This window comes from Schistocerca piceifrons, unplaced genomic scaffold, assembly GCF_021461385.2.
Source record: "Schistocerca piceifrons isolate TAMUIC-IGC-003096 unplaced genomic scaffold, iqSchPice1.1 HiC_scaffold_936, whole genome shotgun sequence".
Lineage (NCBI taxonomy): Eukaryota > Metazoa > Arthropoda > Insecta > Orthoptera > Acrididae > Schistocerca > Schistocerca piceifrons.
Window position 1 is genome coordinate 6,533,785 of NW_025729208.1, and position 7,500 is coordinate 6,541,284.

Sequence of the window (7,500 nt, forward strand, 5' to 3'; positions counted from 1 at the left end):
TGTCGGATAGGGTCCGTGCCCGGTAAGGAAGTGCAGCAATCCCCTAGTTGGTTTGATATAAGCGAGTTCTAGCCTTTCCTTTATGTTCGGAAGCAGTTCATGTGTTCTGCGGCCAGTTTCGTCGCTGTCCCAGAGATTTTGCCATAATTCCATGCCCCTTCTTTTGATACTTGGTTTGTCCCCTATATATATCCCCATGATTTCCTCAATCTTTTCCCTTCGATTTTTCTTTATCCAGTACCAGGTGGCCTGTTCTCTTATTTTTATGTCCAGTGGACATAACCCCATTAGTACTAAAAGTGCCCCTCCTGGGGTTGTTCTGTATGCGCCCACTGAGCGTAGGAGCATATTTCGCTGCACTCTCCTTATGGCCACGGCAGGCATGACCCTCGTGAGCCTGTGTGCCCAGACCGCTGACCCGTAGCCTACTATGGATGTAAGAATGCTATTGTGGTATAATTTTATGAGGTCAGGTGGGAGGTGGAATCTTTTGTGTCCTATACCTATTAGGTTGTTTAGTATTGTGAGTGATCTCTGTGTTGCTGTGTCTATATGTGATGTATAGTTCCACCTCTCGTCGACGATGACACCAAGATATCGGGCTTCGCGGCGCCTGATAACTGGTAGACCATTTATTCTAACGGTAGGATTTCTAGTGAGTTGGCCTTTGAGCAGCAGGTAAGTTGATTTATTGGGTGCGATAGTCATTTTGGTTTTGTGACACCATGTGGTTAGTATTGTAATGGCTCTTTCTATTTTTGGTTCCAGATCTTCGCGGCTGCGGCCGCCGACCAGCAGGAGGAGGTCATCAGCGTAGGCTATGACCTCTAGCACATCTTCACTGCTCTTTAGTTCTTCCAAGAGTGGCTCCATGTTTATATCCCAAAAGAGTGGCCCCAGGACCGATCCCTGAGGACACCCCTTGGTGATTTTCTTACTGACTTTGCCGCCAGGGGCCGATAGCCAGACCTCCCTGTCTTCACAATAGCTCCTCAGACAACCATATAGCGGCCCTGGGCATTCTTTCTCCCGCAAGCAGGAGAAGAGCGAAGGCCACCACAGGTTGTCGAAGGCGCCACTGATGTCCACCATGATGCCGACTACATACTTGTGCGGGGCAGAGCCACAGACATCCGCGGCCAGGGCGATTGCGTCAGACGCCGACCGCCCCGCCCGAAAACCGAACTGCCTGTCACTCATCCCGCACAAGACTCGGTGTGCAGCCAACCTGTCTGCCAGCAGCCTCTCAAAGAGCTTGCCCAACAAGTCCAGCAGACATATGGGTCTGTACGACTTGGCTTCTTTGGGGTCTTTGTCCGGGCCTTTCTTAATTATCACTACGTTAGCCTTCTTCCATATCGAGGGGAAGGTCCGAAGCCGTAAACACTCGTTGTACAGCTGAGTGAGAGGTGCCACCAGCTGGGGGGCGAGGTACTGTATCACCTCCGCGGTTATACCGTCTGGACCAGGAGCTTTGCCTCTTTTGAGCGCTTTTATTTGGGAGTTTACCTCTTCTTCAGAGAAGGGGTAGACAACACGATTGTTTTCGTAGACCCGTTGGTTCTCTCTTCTTATTCTAAGTTGTTCTTCTGTATCATCTTCCTCTCTATCGTCAGGTAGTAGGGCACGGAGTAGGACCCTTGCAGTTTCCTGCCAGGTCCCCGTCATCCGGTCCCCACTCCTGACGGTAGATAACACCATAGGTGATTTAATTTTTTCCCTTACTATTTTATAGGGTAGTCCCCAAGGGTCTGTAGCCAATTGGCTTTGCACATATTTTTCCCAGCTCCTCATTCTTACAGCCTTGAGTTCTTGTTGAAACTGTTCTTTGGCTTCTCGGTATATTTGTAGCCATCGCTGCTTTTCTTGCCAGACGGCACACCGCTGGTAATACCTCCTCGCCCTCCGTACTGCTTGGCGCATTTGCCCCAGTTCGGCTGACCATGGTGAAGGGGAGGCCGCGATGGCCCTCCTCCTGGTTGGTACAGCTGCCTTGACTGCCTTAGTTATTGCACTAGTGAGATCTCGGGCGTATTCTTCTATGTCGACATCACCCTCCAGCAATGCAGGGATGTCACACTCCCTAGCCAGCCGGTCCCAATCGGTTTTGTTGTAGTTAAGTTGTGTTTCCCACCCTATGTCCCAGTGGCACTCGCTGTCTCCAATGATGAATGTTATGAGGTTATGGTCACTTGTGGTAATCCGGTCCCAAACTGTCCAATTAGATATTTTTGTTGCGAGGTTTGGCGTTACTAGAGTAACGTCAATGTTTGTACCGTGTCCACCCCCCCCAGTGTAGGTGGGAGGGTTTCCCTGTTTGTTAGCGACCATGAGTTGTAGTGACATGATGGTGTCGACAGCTTGTTCTCCTCGATCGTCTTGTGTACCACTGAACCACAGGGGGGATTTAGCATTGATGTCCGCAGTCACAAGGATTTTGTGTCCCCGCAACGCCGTGGCTATTTGCACGAGCTTGTCCAAGAATTCATCTATTGGTCTTCCGTACTGGAAGTACATATTGACCAGGTATAGTATTCCTGTTGGTGAGTGGAGCTCCACGACGTTGCAGTGGTCATCCAGGAATTGCGCTAACACAGTGGCTCTCAATGCTTTGTTTGTAATTATGACTGCGGCTCTTGGTTCTCCTGGATTATATATTTGTTGCCAGGTGGCTGCGGTGAACGGGATCCGTCCAGCCTGGGAGTATGGCTCCTGTATGCAGACTACATCTAGACTCTTCTCCTCCACCACTTTCCGGAGTTCCTGCAAGACCAGTTTACTATTATGTGTGTTTATCTGTCCCACTCTTAACTGGCTCACGTGGGAAGTATGTATGTATATGAGACTCTGGCCAGTTTCTGCGCCAGTCGTGAGCAATTCTTCCGTTGGTTATGACAGATTGATTATATAATTCATTGAGGTCAAACTTTTCGTTGCGCCTTTCAAACACTTTCTGAACCAGGTCTCGCAGGGCTCCAAAATCTGTGGGGAGATTCATTGTCTTGAGCTGTATTCTGTCTACAGCCTCCATCACTGGGAAGGTAATGTCTCTGCCGTATTCATGGCCGACACGCACCACATGCCTCAGGGCTGTTGTGAGGGTGGCCGGCTCTTCAAGTCTAGACAGCTGTAAAGCATGCTCCAGATTGGGATAAATCCTGACAGGATCTATTCCTGGTCCTCGTATTATGGATGGGCTTATTGGTGTACCTATATTTGTGGGTACACTGGTGCTGCTTATTTTGTTAACTTGTACTTGATCTTCATGACTTTTAGTATTAGGATCGTCTGTCTCAAACAATCTCCCTACCTCAGGATGCCCGAGTGGTCGTACTTGATCTTTTTGCGACCTTTGTCCCCGTTTCGGAGGGGAGGGTGCTTCTTTCTGATCACAAGGATCTGTCTGAATAGCGACATCTTTCACTGTGACTGCCAGGTGTTGTGGCCTCGTGATTTTCTGTATAAATTCTTTGAATTTATTGGCCCTTAAAGCATCCCTCAACCTCTTGCTGGGAGACTTTCTTTTGGGCTTCCTGTTCCCATTGGGGGACTCAGCCATAATCAATTCTGGCTATGAGTCTCTGCTCGAGCATCCTGTAGGTAGGGCAATTTCTACCGGTAGTGTTGCATGACTTTTTGCCTCTTTTAGTACAAGGTATGCAGATTCCAGTTTTGCTGCAATTTTTCCTAGAATGATCTTCTGACCCGCACTTGGAGCAAGCCGGCCTCCTCTCACAATGCTTATGTATGTGATCTAAGTCGCCACAGTTGTGGCATCTCGGAACCACTAGGTAATCTCGCACGTTAATTGCGTGAAAACCTATATATACTCTCCCCATAGTGGTGATTCTTCGCCACATCTTTCCTGAGACCTCGGCAACGTGATGTACGACATCACGCTCCCGGGGCCCTGTTTTAAATCTCAATTTAAAGTCATTTCTGAAACTTTCCCATTCCAAATCATCAAAGTTTTGATTATAAAGCGTCTCGTAGATGTCTGACTCTGTTAATGCTACAGGTACGTCATAAAGGATCACCAGCGGATTGCGCTTCTTTGGTGGCTCACATTTAACTGCCATGTTCAGTTTAGCATGCTTTAAGATCTTATCCCTGTCTTCCTCAGTTGCCACATCAACTACAACCACATTCTTTGTTGCTTTGACTTTATTGATTTTAATTTTATCTTTAGCAGGATCGATTGTGGTAGTGAAAATTTCTTGTACCTTTTTAATTGTTTGCCCGGGCAGGGGTCTTAAAAAGACCGCCGTATCCGGCCTTTTAGTAACCTTGGCAATTGTCTCTTTCGTGGTTTGGGGTTTTGTGACTGCTTGTGCAGCCACTGCAGCCCAGGTTTTAGTTGGCTGCTGCCTGAGTCTATTATTTTCTTTTTCGAGTTCTTCGAGTCGCCCCTCAAGCTTAGCACTAGCAATGGCCCAAGCGGCGAGCTCATTTTTGATTGCCAGGACTGCAGCCTGGCTTATTTTACCATTTTTCACACTCGAGTCAAGGATTTGACTTATTTTGGTGTGTCTTTCGAGTGTGCTTTGCTCGTTCTGTTCCACTTCCTCCTGTGAGGCAGGAACAGTCGCCATCGACGCCCTCGAGGTCGCACTAGAGTCACTCGTCTCAGGATCTGCCATGTTTGTAGACGAGTGATAAAAAGATGGGAGCCCGTCTCTTGCCCCGGACCGGCTCCTCTGGCATGGGGGGGGGACTATTGCAGCTCGCCCACCGACCTCGCCCCTAGGTCAAGGGCACTCCAGAGCTGCAGGGTTCAACGCGCCGTTGCCAGCGCACTGGTCCCCATCGAAGGCCTCGTCGTCGACGATTTCACCCGACGCTCCTCGGCAAGTGCACCCCGCACTCCGGAGAGGCGGATGCACCCCTCGCCCTTCGCCGCCTACTAGCCCGAGTTTCCACCCGAAGGCCAAGGACCCACTCCTACTCAGGTGGTGGGTCGGTCCCCCAGTCGTTCGGCGGTCTGGGCCCATCTAACCTGGCCCAGGCGATGTCACCACCACCTGGGTTTGGCAGAACACGCCCCGGTTACCCAGGGGCGCGGCGAAGCACCCTTGCCGACTCGCGCCGTGATCCCACGCCGACAAACGAGGTCGCCGGCATGCAGAGCACCTGCTGGTCTGTGCCCTGCGAACAGAAAGGGACTGGTGTTCGGTCCCTCGACACAGCTCCCCCTGTGCCACGCACCCTTCGCTTTCGCATCGGGTTGGGTCGCAGCTCTCCCTTTTGACGCAAGGCAGAATGCCGAGCTTGACGTCTGGCACCACGGGAAGGCGGAAAGAGCTACTTGGGAAGGAGAGGCTGTAAGAGACGCTTCACTTCCCCGAGTGAGGACTGCCGCGGCACGCCCGACTGGAAAGCGATACGCCCCAGTGCGAGCCTCCGTGCCTTACGGCGCGCCGGCAACGGGCGGGCCCGCGCCGGAACGCGCCGTCAAGCGACTGACCTCACGCCAGACTCGGGACTCTGTTTGCATGTATTAGCTCTAGAATTACCACAGTTATCCAAGTAACGTGGGTACGATCTAAGGAACCATAACTGATTTAATGAGCCATTCGCGGTTTCACCTTAATGCGGCTTGTACTGAGACATGCATGGCTTAATCTTTGAGACAAGCATATGACTACTGGCAGGATCAACCAGGGAGCTGCGTCAACTAGAGCTGAGCAGCCGGCCGCCCGGGAGTGTGTCCCGGGGGCCCGCGCGAACACGCAAGCGTCCGCTCAATCATTCTGCAAACAGGAGGAGGCTGAGCTCCCCTGCACAATACACCTCGAAACCCTCTCAGGTCCCGGCGGCGCGCAGCGCCGTCCCAAGTACTTGGTCGGGTTCGAGAGAGGCGCAATCGCCCGGAGTTAGGCGAGTAGACGCTTTCGGTGCGACCACCCGTGCTCCCAACTGAGCTTGCCGCTGCCGACAGAGGCCCGGGAGCGTGCTGTCGTGGCATTGCCGGCGGGAGACAACACGCGCCACCTACGGTGACCGGCAGCTCCAACGCCAGCGCCACAGAAGGACAAAAGCCCCACTTGGGTGCCGAAGCGAACTCTCCCAGCACAGCGCACGCGCCAACACATCCGCACAGCTGCGATACAAACCACCAGCGAGAACCGCTGGGGCGACCGAGCAGCAGACGGCGTCGCGGCGCCGAGCGCCGGGCGGCGGCGCATCCTCAACGCACACAGTCCTCAATCGGACCAGCACACTGAAGATGTCCACCGCGCTTCGCACCGGGCCCGCGAGGACCTACTTTGGCCGCACGGCGCCGCGCGCAGGGTGCGCCGGCGCGCAGCTGCGACGCCTGCCGCGTCCGTCGGCCGGCGCGCCTGCCACTGGCCGCCCCCACCAGCCGGCTGTAGCGCGTGCGCCCACGCACCGCGCGGCCAGCACGCCGGGAGGCGCCCCCTCACCGGCCGGGGACGGTCCCACCCAGCCACCGCCGCGTATCGCTTCACACCCAGATGCCGTTCAGTTTCGTCGGCATGGTGGGTATCGCTGGAACAACCGGTTAGTACCTCAACCTATCGTCGCCATCACCGATTCACCCCTAGCGAGAACAACCGCACCACAACAGGTTACCATTTGTTCATTTGCGTAACTTCACCAGAAAACGCAGGCGTCCATCGCCATTTGCAACTTCCACGATTATTGCATGCCTGTGTCAGGTGTCACGCCACACTACGTCTGCCCACATACACGCAACAAAATGTGCACGCCTAGACAATACGTGGAAGGTGGCCCCCGTACGTATGCGATGTCCATTGCTCGAACGACTGTCAACCGGCCTCTGTAGCATGTCGCAGATATGGAACGCGGTGCACCATGCCATCACGGTGTGTGAGGAGAGACGACTAGGTCCGAATACATCAACAGACAGCTCATGCTGATCGCCATCCACGGCGTCCGTTCCTCCCACACGTCTCTATGGCGTACCACACTGCAATCCAGCTCTCATAGGGAGACGACACGTAGCTGCGTGCACAATATTTGCACTGTATGGTCCGCCGTTTTTGGGCGCAGTCGTTGTACGGTCACACATGTGCCACGATGTATCATTCAGTACATAAGGACGAATGTGCAGTACAGATTGTGGTTTACGCGTACGACATTAGCGGACAGTTGACACAGGCCGCACCACAACGTAGCCTGAGTACGTCGCATGCGGAGGGCATTGAACATGCAAAGTTCTCACCAACCAGCTTGCGAAGGCAGGGGGCAAGGTGGGGACGTGGGGAGGGGCGGCATGTACGTCCTGCTGCCATCCACATTACAGTGTACAGCAGGAGCATGTGGAAAGTGAGCAAGACTTGCAAGGTGTTTAACATGAAGCGATACACAGGGGAGCGGGGAGTGCGAGTAGCGAACTATATTGCGAGGGTTGCGGGTGGGCAACACTACACTAATTGAACGAGTCGTATAACAATTACAGAGCAGGTTTAGGCGACAACGTGGGTTACGTTAGGCGACAACGTGGGTTACGTTAGG